The 12819-nt window shown below is 48.6% G+C and overlaps 1 protein-coding gene across 3 annotated transcripts in view; it reads right to left on the bottom strand.

Annotated features, from left to right (window-relative positions):
• SHPRH (SNF2 histone linker PHD RING helicase) overlaps nt 1–12819 on the bottom strand; it is a 372150-nt gene that overhangs the window by 35651 nt on the left and 323680 nt on the right. The window lies entirely within an intron of this gene.

The following is a 12819-nucleotide window of genomic DNA, read 5'->3' as shown; positions in this document are numbered from 1 at the left end:
TTTGCACTGTATAGACTACCAGGCCTGGGGCAGGAACTGAAAAGGAATCTATTGCTGGATATCACTAAATGGCTTTAAAGGAAGAGGTCATAATCATGGGAGACATTACTGAACCAAGTAATAATGCAGTACTTAAGAACAAAGCAGTACTGAACCAAGTAACCACTGCAGGATAACGAAGCGCTGGGCGGGCGCCCAGCATCCTCTACGGACTACGAGAAAAGGATTTACCCGTAGGTAATTAAAAACGAGTTTTATGGTAAGAACTTACCTTTGTTAAAACTCTTTCTGAGAGGTACACTGGGCTCCACAAGGATTGGACAATGGGGTGTAGAGTAGGATCTTGATCCGAGGCACCAACAGGCTCAAAGCTTTGACTGTTCCCAGAATGCACAGCGCCGCCTCCTATATCACCCCGCCTCCCAGCACAGGAGCTCAGTTTTTAGTTAACCAGCCCAATGCAGTAGCAGGAAAAGAGACGACAACGGTTAGTAGCCACATACACCACACTCTCACGACAGGAGAAGTGTCAGCGGCTAATGCCAAACCAACCCAAAGAAGCTAAGTGCGTCAGGGTGGGCGCCTTGTGGAGCCCAGTGGACCTCGCAGAAAGAGTTTTAACAAAGGTAAGTTCTTACCATAAAACTCGTCTTCTGCTGCGGGGTACACTGGGCTCCACAAGGATTGGACAATAGGGATGTCCTAAAGCAGTTCCTTATGGGAGGGGACGCACTGTAGCGGGCACAAGAACCCGGCGTCCAAAGGAAGCATCCTGGGAAGCGGCAGTATTGAAGGCATAGAACCTTATGAACGTGTTCCCTGAGGACCACGTAGCCGCCTTGCACAATTGATCAAGGGTCGCACCACGTTGGGCCGCCCAAGAAGGTCCAACAGACCGAGTAGAATGGGCCGTAATGTGAGCAGGAGCTGACAGACCAGCCCTCACATAAGCATCTGCAATCACCATTCTAATCCATCTGGCCAGAGTTTGCTTATGAGCAGGCCAGCCACGTTTGTGAAATCCAAACAAAACAAAGAGAGAATCAGATTTTCGAATAGAAGCAGTTCTCTTCACATAGATACGGAGAGCCCGTACCACATCCAAAGACCGCTCTTTGGGAGACAAATCAGGAGAGACAAAGGCCGGAACCACAATCTCCTTATTAAGGTGGAACGAAGAAACCACCTTAGGTAAATATCCGGGACGAGTCCTAAGAACCGCCCTGTCACGGTGAAAAATCAGATATGAGGAACTACAAGACAAGGCACCCAGATCCGATACTCTTCTAGCAGAGGCAATAGCCAGTAAGAACACCACCTTAAGGGAAAGCCACTTAAGGTCAGCTGAACCAAGAGGTTCAAATGATGGCTCCTGCAACGCCCCCAAAACCACCGACAAGTCCCAAGGAGCCACAGGCGGGACATAGGGAGGTTGGATACGCAACACACCCTGAGTGAAAGTATGAACATCAGGTAAAATCGCAATTTTTCTCTGAAACCAGAACCGACAAGGCAGAAATATGAACCTTAAGGGAGGCCAGACGCAGGCCTAAATCCAGGCCTTGCTGCAGAAAAGCCAAAAGTTTGGCTGTACTAAACTTGGAAGCGTCATAATTGTTAGATGCACACCAAACAAAGTAGGAATGCTAGACCCTATGATAAATCCGAACAGAAGCCGGTTGCCGGGCCCGCAACATAGTTTTAATGACCCCTTCAGAAAAACCCTTAGCCCTCAAGACGGAAGCTTCAAGAGCCACGCCGTCAAAGATAGCCGGGCTAGGTCCTGGAAGACACAAGGGCCCTGAATGAGAAGGTCTGGGCGTTGTGGAAGTAGAATTGGACGCTCGGACGATAGGCCCTGCAGGTCTGAGAACCAGTGCCGTCTGGGCCACGCTGGAGCTATGAGAAGCAGATTTCCTTTTTCTTGCTTGAACTTCCGAATTACCCTGGGCAGGAGTGACACCGGAGGGAACACATACGGCAGCCGAAACCTCCACGGCACCGCCAGCGCATCCACGAATGCTGCTTGAGGATCCCTTGTCCTTGCTCCGAAGACCGAAACCTTGTGATTGTGTCGAGACGCCATCAGATCCACATCTGGAAGGCCCAACTTTTCCACAAGGAGTTGAAACACTTCTGGATGGAGGCCCCAGTCGCCGGCATGCACGTCCTGACGACTGAGAAAGTCCGCTTCCCAATTCAGGACTCCCGGAATGAATATTGCCGATATGGCCGGTAGATGGCGTTCCGCCCAACGTAGAATCCGTGAGACTTCCTTCATTGCCAAATGGCTTCGAGTGCCGCCTTGATGATTTATGTAAGCCACTGTGGTGGCGTTTTTCCGACTGTACTTGAACAGGACGGTTCTGAATTAAATGCTGTGCCAGGTTCAACGCATTGAAGACCGCCCACAATTCCAGAATGTTGATCGAGAGGAGAGATTCCTCCTTGGTCCACCGACCCTGAAGGGAGTGTTGCTCCAGCACCGCGCCCCAACCTCTTAGACTGGCATCTGTTGTCAACAGGACCCAGTTGGATATCCAGAAGGGACGACCCCTGCACAATTGTTGGTCCCGGAGCCACCAGTGTAGCGACAGACGGACCTCCGGAGTCAAGAGGATTATTTGAGATCTGATCCAGTGAGGCAGGCCGTCCCACTTGGCCAGAATCAGCCTCTGGAGGGGGCGAGAATGGAATTGAGCATACTCCACCATGTCGAATGCTGATACCATTAGGCCCAGCACCTGCATTGCCGAATGTATCGATACTTGCGGACGAGAAAGGAAGCAACGAATACTGTACTGAATCTTCAGGACTTTCTCCTGAGACAAGAACAACCTCTGGTTGTGAGTGTCCAACAACGCTCCCAGGTGCACCATGCTCTGAGCAGGGACCAGGGAGGATTTCTTCCAGTTGATGAGCCACCCGTGGGCTTGTAGAAACCGGACAGTCATATCCAGATGACGCAGGAGAAGATCTGGGGAATTTGCCAGGATTAACAAGTCGTCCAGATACGGCAGTATCCTGACCCCTTGACGGCGGAGTACCACCGTCATCACCGCCATAACTTTGGTGAAGACTCGCGGAGCCGTTGTTAAACCAAAAGGTAACACCCGAAACAGGTAATGTAGGTTGCCAATAGTGAACCTCAGGTATTGTTGATGTGACACTGCTATAGGAATATGCAGGTAAGCATCCTATATGTCCAGGGAGACCATGTAGTCCCCAGGTTCCAAGGCCAGAACTATAGAGCGAAGGGTTTCCATACGGAACTTGGAAACCTTCACAAACCTGTTCAATGCCTTGAGGTTGAGAATGGGCCGGGAGGACCGATTCGGTTTCGGGACTAGAAACAGCAGAGAATAGTACCCCCGGCCCCTCTGAGCAAGAGGCACCTGTACTACGACTCCTGTATCCAGGAGGGTCTGTACCACCGAGTGAAGAGTTTTTGCCTTTGTCTGGTCCAAAGGGACGTCTGTCTGGCAAAATCGAAGAGGGGGTCGGTATTTGAAGGCTATGGCGTAACCTCGAGTGACGACTTCCCATACCCAGGCATCTGAAGTGGTCTTCAACCATTCCTGGGTATACCCTAGAAGCCGGCCCCCCACCCTGGGATCCCCCAGGGGGAGGCCCGCCCCGTCATGCGGCAGGCTTATCGGTCTTGGCAGCTGGCTGACGGGCAGCCCAGGCTCTTTTGGGCTTCGGCTTACCAGGTTTGGAAGTGCGGGCCTGCTTATGGTACGCCTGACCTTTTGCTTTACCTGAAGGACGAAAGGGGCGAAAGGACGTACCTTTAACCTTCGACACAGAAGGAGCGGTATTAGGCAGACAGGCAGTTTTAGCAGTAGCCAAGTCAGCCACAATCTTATTTAAGTCCTCCCCAAACAGAATATCTCCCTTGAAAGGGAGTACCTCCAGGGTTTTTCTAGAGTCCAGATCCACAGACCAGGATCTCAGCCACAATATCCTGCGAGCCAGGACTGACGTAGTAGAGGCCTTGTCTGCTAGGATACCGGCATCAGAAGCCGCCTCTTTAATATATCGAGAAGCTGTGACAATATATGACAAGCATTGTCTAGCATGGTCAGAAGAGATTTTAGCTTCTAACTCAAAGGCCCATGCTTCAATAGCCTCTGCAGCCCATGTAGCTGCAATAGTGGGCCTTTGTGCAGCACCCGTGAGGGTGTAAATCGCTTTCAGACAACCCTCCACACGTTTATCCATAGGCTCTTTTAGAGACGTGACGGTAGTGACAGGTAGAGCTGAGGAAACCACCATCCTAGCCACATGTGAGTCTACGGGAGAAGGCATTTCCCAATTTTTAGACAGCTCTGGCACGAGGTGATAGCGAGCCAGCATCTTCTTTTGAGGCACAAACTTCGTACCCGGGTTTTCCCAGGGTTCCTGACGTATATCCACCAGGTGGTCAGAGTGAGGTAAAACTTGCTTAACCACCTTCTGACGCTTGAACCTATCTGGTTTCTTAGGAGGGACGGATGGCTCGGGATCATCCGTAATCTGCAGAATTAACTTAATAGCCTCCAAAAGATCAGGAACATCCACATGTGAACTACCCTCCCCATCAGCCTTATCTGAGTCAGGACCTGAGGGGTCAGTAAATGTGCCGTCTTCGGTGTCAGTGACAGCAGTGGATTGTGAGGAGATAAGCGCTCGTTTAGAGGACCTCTTGGACTTAGGCGAGTGTTGGTCAGACTTTTTAGTAGTCAAGGACTGGTTCAACTTCTTTAATTGAGCAGATAAATCGTCCGCCCACGGCGGGTTAGCTGCAGGGACCACATACGGTTGTACGGGCATTGGGGGTCCCATAGGGGGAGTTAGTTTATGAACTAGCGTATGCAGAAGCGTGAAAAAAGCGGCCCACGGTGGGTCAGTATGTGCCTCCGTTGCCACAGTCCCACTGGGGGGCAAGGAGCCCCCAGAACCAGAGCCCACAGCTGCTATATTCTCCTCATATGGCCCTGTGGCGTCAGCAACACCGGCAGTGTGTTCAGCCCCAGAACCGTTACCCTCAGAAGCAGACACGATATAACTTGCAGTATGAGGTTAACACAGTACAATTATCAGCAGCACTATACATCTGAACCCAAACCGCTGCTAAGTGTAGTCAGCACTAGCAGAGATAAAGGAGAGATATGGTGACTAAATCACAGAGAAAAATACGTAATACAGTATATCTTTGTGAAAATCCTATATCAGATAACACCTGACGCACCAAGCCCCCTCAGGTTATGGAATATAGGGATAGCAGGTTGAGTGAAAGACACAAAATGGACACCACTCAGCTATCAAATGCACACACAGAAAGTCACAGTTTGTACAATGCAGAGGTTATTACTGACAATAATACTGCACTGGACTAGCTTACACAGTTATATAACAATAGATATAACAGTACACAGTAAGAACTGGATGTATATCACAGGGTAATTGTACTATAAAACCCTGACTAAGTGCACTCTTTCTTAACTATCACTGTCTAAAAGGCAGGTAGAATACTTTATATACCTCACCTATTGTATTGTAATACTGCTCCCTGATGTTTTTTCTTTTTTCTCTCTCTTTCTTTCTTTATTTTTTATTTTTTTATGTTCTAGAAATTTCTGTAGGCTATGTTACGGCCTACCAGTTGGAGTTGTAATTGGTAAATAACTGGGGAGAAAATTAAAAATGTTTAATATGTGAGTTATGACCTGTTTACAGACATTAGACATTTTCTTTGCACCGTGAGCTTAGTAATAGTATGGGTAAAATTGTACATGTGACGTAATTTATCACGTATGCTATAAACTGCTTCATTGCCTGTACTGAATTATTCGATTTCCCATGTCTATTGATATGTCTGTATTGGTGATCCTTTTTTGAATAAATAAACTCTATTTAAAAAAAAAAAAAAGTGTCATGTAAAGGCACAGCTCTGACAACCAGGCGGCTTTACATAGGAGGATTTGCCCAAGCAGTCCCAGGAACAGTGAGCTGAGGGATAATGGCGCCGCAGACACTGACTGGGAGTGAGGAAAAGACAGATATGCAGCTCCAGGGTGGGAACACTTGCTAGAAATGGTGCCCTGGGGCTGGGGGAGGGGCTTCAGGTCTAAGCCTTATCCCCTCTGCTGGCAAAACCACCGGGTACTGTGGGCGATATAAGAATTGGTTTAGAGAGAAAACCTGACCTGCGCCCATGCTCTGGTGATCTAGTGGGATCGCCTGTATCCACCGCCAGCGCGCGGCCCGCCTCTCACTGACCGCGCCAGATCGCGATAAAGACCGGGTCCCGCAAGCGGGACCCACTTACCACCTCCCGAAGGGCGGCCACGCGATCCTGGAGAGCCCCAGCCGTGTGTGTCTAACGTGAAGAAAACCGGAGCCTCCGCTGTAGGTACCCGGCAACCAGGGCTCGGGAGTGTACAGCACCGCTGGGGAGAGCTGGAGCTGCAGCAGTGAATGTCACAAGACATTTACCACCGCTACTGCCCTTGAAGTCTTCACTTTTTACCTCATAAAAAGCTTTTCTTAGGGCTGCTTGGAGCAGCCCCTCTGTTAAGTGCCTGCTTACTGCAGCACCAACTTACAAAACTGAGCTCCTGTGCTGGGAGGCGGGGTGATATAGGAGGCGGCGCTGTGCATTCTGGGAACAGTCAAAGCTTTGAGCCTGTTGGTGCCTCGGATCAAGATCCTACTCTACACCCCATTGTCCAATCCTTGTGGAGCCCAGTGTACCCCGCAGCAGAAATCCTATATTCTCTTACGTCCTAGAGGATGCTGGGGTCCACATTAGTACCATGGGGATGTACCAAAACTCCCAGAATGGGAGGGAGAGCGCGAAGGCTCCTGCAGAACTGATTGACCAAACTTTAGGTCCTCAGAGGCCAAAGTATCGAACTTGTAGAACTTGTTCGACCCAGACCAAGTAGCCGCTCAGCAAAGCTGTAAAGCCGAGACACCCCGGGCAGCCGCCCAGGAAAAACCCACCTTACGAGTAGAATGGGCCTTAACAGATTTTGGACACGGCAATCCTGCCGTAGAATACGCATGCTGAATAGTGAACCTGATCCAGCGTGAGATTGTCTGCTTAGAAGCAGGATACCCAAGTTTCTTGGGATCATACAGGACAAACAGAGAGTCTGATTTTCTGTGACGAGCAGTCCTCTTCACATAGATTTCCAGAGCCCTTACAATATCCAAGGACTTTGATGACATTGCGGAGTCAGTAGCAACTGGTACCACAATAGGTTGGTTGATATGAAATGCCGACACATACTTCGGAAGGAACTGCTGACATGTCCGGAGCTCAGCTCTATCTTCATGGAAGTCCAAGTAGGGGCTTTTACAAGACAAAGCCTCCCAACTCCGATACACGTCTAGCAGAAGCTAAGGCCAACAAAGTGACAGCCTTCAACATGAGAAACTTGACCTCAACCTCCTGTAGAGGCTCGAACCAATCCGATTGGAGGAACTGTAACACCATGTTAAGGTCCCAGGGTGCCATAGGCGGCACAAAGGGAGGCTGGATATGCAGAACCCCTTTCAAGAAAGTCTGAACCCCAGGGAGGGAAGCCAGCTGTTTCTGGAAGAAAATGGATAAGGCCGAAATCTGGACCTTCACGGATCCCAACCTCAGGCCCATATCCACATCTGCTTGCAGGAAGAGGAGAAACCGTCTCAGTTGAAACTCCACTGTAGGAAACTTCTTGGATTTACACCAAGATACATATTGTTTCCAAATGTGATGGTAATGTGTAGACGTTACTCCTTTCCTAGCCATCAGGGTAGGAATAACCTTGTTCGGAATGCCTTTCCGAGCTAATATCTGGCGTTCAACCTCCATGCCGTCAAACGTAGCAGCGGTAAGTCTTTATAAGCGAACGGCCCCTGCTGCAGCAGATCCTTCCGAAGAGGAAGAGGCCTCTGATCTTCCAACAGTAGATCCAGAAGATCCGCGTACCAAGCCCTTCTTGGCCAGTCCGGAGCAATGAGGATTGGCCCTCATTCCGAGTTGTTCGCTCGGTAATTTTCTTCGCATCGCAGCGATTTTCCGCTAATTGCGCATGCGCAATGTTCGCACTGCGCCAAGTAAATTTGCTATGCAGTTAGGTATATTACTCATGGCATTACGAGGTTTTTTCTTTGTTCTGGTGATCGTAATGTGATTGACAGGAAGTGGGTGTTTCTGGGTGGAAACTGGACGTTTTATGGGTGTGTGTGAAAAAACGCTGCCGTTTCTGGGAAAAACGCGGGAGTGTCTGAAGAAACGGGGGAGTGTCTGGCCGAACGCTGGGAGTGTTTGTGACGTCAAACCAGGAACGAAACTGACTGAACTGATCGCAGTTGCCGAGTAAGTGTGGAGCTACTCAGAAACTGCTAAGAAGTGTCTATTCGCAATTCTGCTAATCTTTCGTTCGCAATTTTACTATGCTAAGATTCACTCCCAGTAGGCGGCGGCTTAGCGTGTGCAAAGCTGCTAAAAGCAGCTTGCGAGCGAACAACTCGGAATGACCACCATTGCCTGAACTCTTGTTCTCCTTATGAGCTTTAGAATCCTTGGAATGAGTGGAAGTGGAGGAAACAAGTACACCGACTGGAACACCCACGGAGTTACCAGGGCGTCCACCGCCACTGCTTGCGGGTCTCTTGACCTGGAACAATACCTCCAAAGTTTCTTGTTGAGACGGGAGGCCATCATGTCTATTTGAGGTACACCCCAAAGATCTGTCACCTCCGTGAACACCTCCGGATGGAGGACCCACTCTCCTGGATGGAGATCGTGTCTGCCTAGGAAGTCCGCTTCCCAGTTGTCCACTCCCGGAATGAAAAAATTGCTGACAGTGCCACCGCGTGCTTTTTTGCCCAGAGGATTCTTATTACCTCTGACATTGCAGCTCTGCTCTTCGTTACGCCCTGTCGGTTTATGTAGGCTACTGTTGTCACATTGTCCGACTGAACTTGAATGGCCTGATCTCGCAGTAGGTGTGTCGCTTGGAGAAGACCGTTGTACACGGCTCTTAGTTCAGAATGTTTATTGGAAGACTGGATTCCAGATTTGACCAACTTCCTTGGAAGGTTCCCTCTTGAGTGACTGCGCCCTATCCCCGGAGACTTGCATCCGTGGTTAGAAGGATCCAGTCCTGAATCCCGAACCTGCGGCCCTCCAGAAGGTGAGGCATTTGTAGCCACCAGAGGAGTGAAATCCTTGCTTTTAGTGACAGACATACCCTCAGGTGCATACTGTATGTAGATGAGAACCCGACCACTTGTCTAGGAGATCCAGTTGGAAGGATCGAGCATGAAATATTCCGAACTGTAGAGCCTCGTAAAAGGCAACCATCTTCCCCAGAAGGCGAATGCACTGATGAATCGATACCCGGGCTGGCTTCAGGACATCCCGGACCATTGTTTGTATCACCAACGCTTTCTCCACCGGTAGAAACACCCTCTGCACTTTCATGTCGAGGATCATCCCCAGGAAAGACAATCTCCTTGTTGGCTCCAAATGTGACTTTGGAAGGTTCAGGATCCAACCATGGTCCCTGAGCAGACGAGTCGTGAGAGCAATGGGCTGCAACAGCTTCTCCCTGGATGATGCCTTTATCAGCAGATCGTCCAGATATGGAATTATGTTCACTCCTCATCTGCGGAGGAGAACCATCATCTCTGCCATCACCTTGGTGATGTGTAGAGACCAAATGGCAGTGCCTGAAACTGATAGTGACTGTCTAACAGTGCAAATCTGAGATAAGTCTGGTGCGGCGGCCAAATCGGAATGTGGAGGTACGCATCCTTGATATCCAAGGATACCAGCAACTCCACCTCCTCCAGACCTGAGATCACTGCTCTCAGAGACTCCATTTTGAACTTGAACTCCCTTAGATAAGGGTTTAGTGATTTCAAGTTGAAAATCGGTCTGACCGAACCATTCGGTTTCAGTACCACAAAAAGGTTTGAATAGTAACCCAAGTTTTGCAAATGAGGTGGAACTGGAACAATGACCTTTGCCTTTTCCAATTTTTGGATGGCTTCCTGTAGGATAGCCCTGTCTGTCAGCAAAGCTGGTAAGCCTGATTTGAAGAATCGGTGAGGCGGGGTTTCTTGAAACTCCAGTCTGTACCCCTGGGACACAATATCCTGTACTAAGGGATCCAGGCCGGACGACACCCAGACGTGGCTGAGTCTCGCCCCCACCAGCCCGTCCTCTAGGCTGTGTGGTCCACCGTTATGCTGAGGATTTTGAGGTACCAGAAGTAGGCTTCGGGTCCTGGGAACCTGCAGGTGCAGGCTTTTTAGATTTTGCCCGCCCACCTCTAAAGAAGGTGGTAGGAGGCTTGGACTTTTTTTGTCTTAGTGGTCCGAAAGGACTTAGATGCAGAGGAAGGGTTTCTTCGCAGAAGGCTTAGCTGAAGGAAGAAAAGGTGACTTACCCGCGGTTGCCGTAGAAAGCCACGCATCCAACACTTCCCCAAAGAATGCCTGACCTGTGTAGGGTAGTTTCTCCACACTTCTCCTGGATTCCGTGTCTGCAGACCATTGGCATAGCCAGAGTCCCCTGCGAGCTGAGACCGACATGGAAGATATCCTTGCATTCAGTGTACCCAGGTCCTTCATGGACTGCACCATGAACCCCGCAGAATCCTGTATGTTACGTAAAAACAGTTCAATGTCAGTTCTATCCATTGTACCTAAGTCCTCTAGTAACGTGCCTGACCACTTTACTATAGCTTAAGTAATCCATGCACAGGCAATAGTAGGCCTTAAGACCACTCCTGAAGCAGTGTATATGGATTTGAGTGTAGTGTCAATCTTACAATCGGCCGGTTCTTTTAACGCGGTAGAACCAGGGACAGGTAAAACCACCTTTTTTGACAGTCTGGAGACAGATGCGTCAACTATGGGCGGGGTTTTCCATCTCTTTCTATCCTCCTCAGGGTAAGGAAAAGCAACCAGAACCCTATTGGGGATCTGGAATTTATTCTCCGGGGTTTCCCAGTATTTTTCAAATAAAGCGTTTAATTCTTTAGACGCAGGGAAGGTTAGTGAGGCTTTCTTATTGTCTGTGAAGTAAGCCTCCTCAACTTGCTCAGGTGTTGTGTCAGTAATGTTTAACACATCTCTAATGGCCTCAATCATGAGCTGCACCCCCTTTGCCAGGGATGCCGCCCCCCTGGTCACATCCCCATCACCGTCTGCCGTGTCAGAGTCTGTATCCGTGTCATCTTACATAATCTGGACAAGTGCACGTTTCTGTGGGTAAATTCTAAGGGTTTTTGAAGGAATAGGACCAGAACCTGACCAAACTGCCATAGAATTCTTTAAAACCTGAGTTTCAGTCTCAGTGTGAGCTACCCTAGTGGAGATCTGAGAGATCATTCCCTTAATAGAGGTCAGCAATTCTGGCTCAGCAATAGGGATTTGAGACAAGACATTACATTCCTGTGTACATGGAATGGATTCCTCTGGAGAAGAAATGTCCTCTGCAGCATAAGACACAGAGTCCCTGGACATGGCTATGTGAGAAAGCATACACCCACACACACAGGAAAATGTCAGACACAGTTTCCCCACTAAGTACCTTCAAAGAAACACAGAGCTTGGAGCCAGCACACACACAGCGCTTCAATAGGTAGTTATAACAGAAATACCTGGTGCTGACTGTGTACCTTAATAGACTACACAGTAAATACTTTTCGACAAAAAACCTGCTATTTCCTTTTCGACTTTTTTCAATTCGACATTTTTTCAATTCGACATGTCTGCAATGTTAAAATGCGGCTTTTCGACAAAAGTATATTCAATTGAAGAATGTCGATTCGACAACAGTGCTTTTCGACAGTCATTTCGTCAATTTCATTCCGCGTCATTTTTATGTCGTGATCTAATAATTTTTTTTTTTTAAACATGTCTTTTTTGGTGCTTTTTTGATTGCTAATAGCATATCTATTTATATTAGAAGGGATTATCTACTTGGTTCGTCTATTTAGGAGCCACAAGTATTATTTAATCGATTTTTTAAAAGAATATATTTTTTTTTTCTACTAACTACAATAATATGAGGAGATCAGTGCATGTTTTTCAGTTGGAAGGGGTGTTGAAAGTGTTAAAATTCCTGAAAAAAAATGCGAGGGGTCCCCGCTCCTAAGCATAACCAGCTTTGGGCTCTTTGAGCTGGTCCTGGTTTTAAAAATACGGGGAAAAAATTGACAGGGGTTCCCCCATATTTTAACAACCAGCACCGGGCTCTGCGCCTGGTCCTGGTGCAAAAAATACGGGGGACAAAGACGTAGGGGTCCCCCGTATTTTTTCCACCAGCACCGGGCTCCACTAGTCAGAGAGATAATGTCACAGCAGGGGGACACTTTTCTATAGATCCCTGCGGCTGTGTCAATTTCCCCCCCGTATTTTTTACAACCAGGACCGGCTCAAAGAGCCCGAGGCTGGTTATGCTTAGGACGGGGGACCCCACGCAATTTTTTTCAGGATTTATTGAACACTTTTGTGAGGTCCATGACGTCGAATCCAGGCCACCCACTATTCATCAATTAGTCCGTTTTTCGACAGCGGGACAGTCGAATCCGTTATTTATTAAATATGTCGAATTTGGGTCCCGGCGGGAGGGTTTCGCCTGTCGAATTGTGTCAAATCCAAAAACGGTTGAATTCACGCCGGAATTCGACCGCAATTGAATATACCCCTTACCATCGATAACTCGATTTCTAATAAGTCCACAGGACCCACAGGATAAACATCGGGATATGAGGTAGTGACAGCGGATCAACGATCAATGCTTTCGGCCTCCCAGAATGCAACGGG

The sequence above is a fragment of the Pseudophryne corroboree genome, chromosome 4 (genome assembly GCF_028390025.1).
Source record: "Pseudophryne corroboree isolate aPseCor3 chromosome 4, aPseCor3.hap2, whole genome shotgun sequence".
In the NCBI taxonomy this organism is placed as follows: domain Eukaryota; kingdom Metazoa; phylum Chordata; class Amphibia; order Anura; family Myobatrachidae; genus Pseudophryne; species Pseudophryne corroboree.
This window is presented reverse-complemented; position numbering and strand designations above follow the sequence as displayed.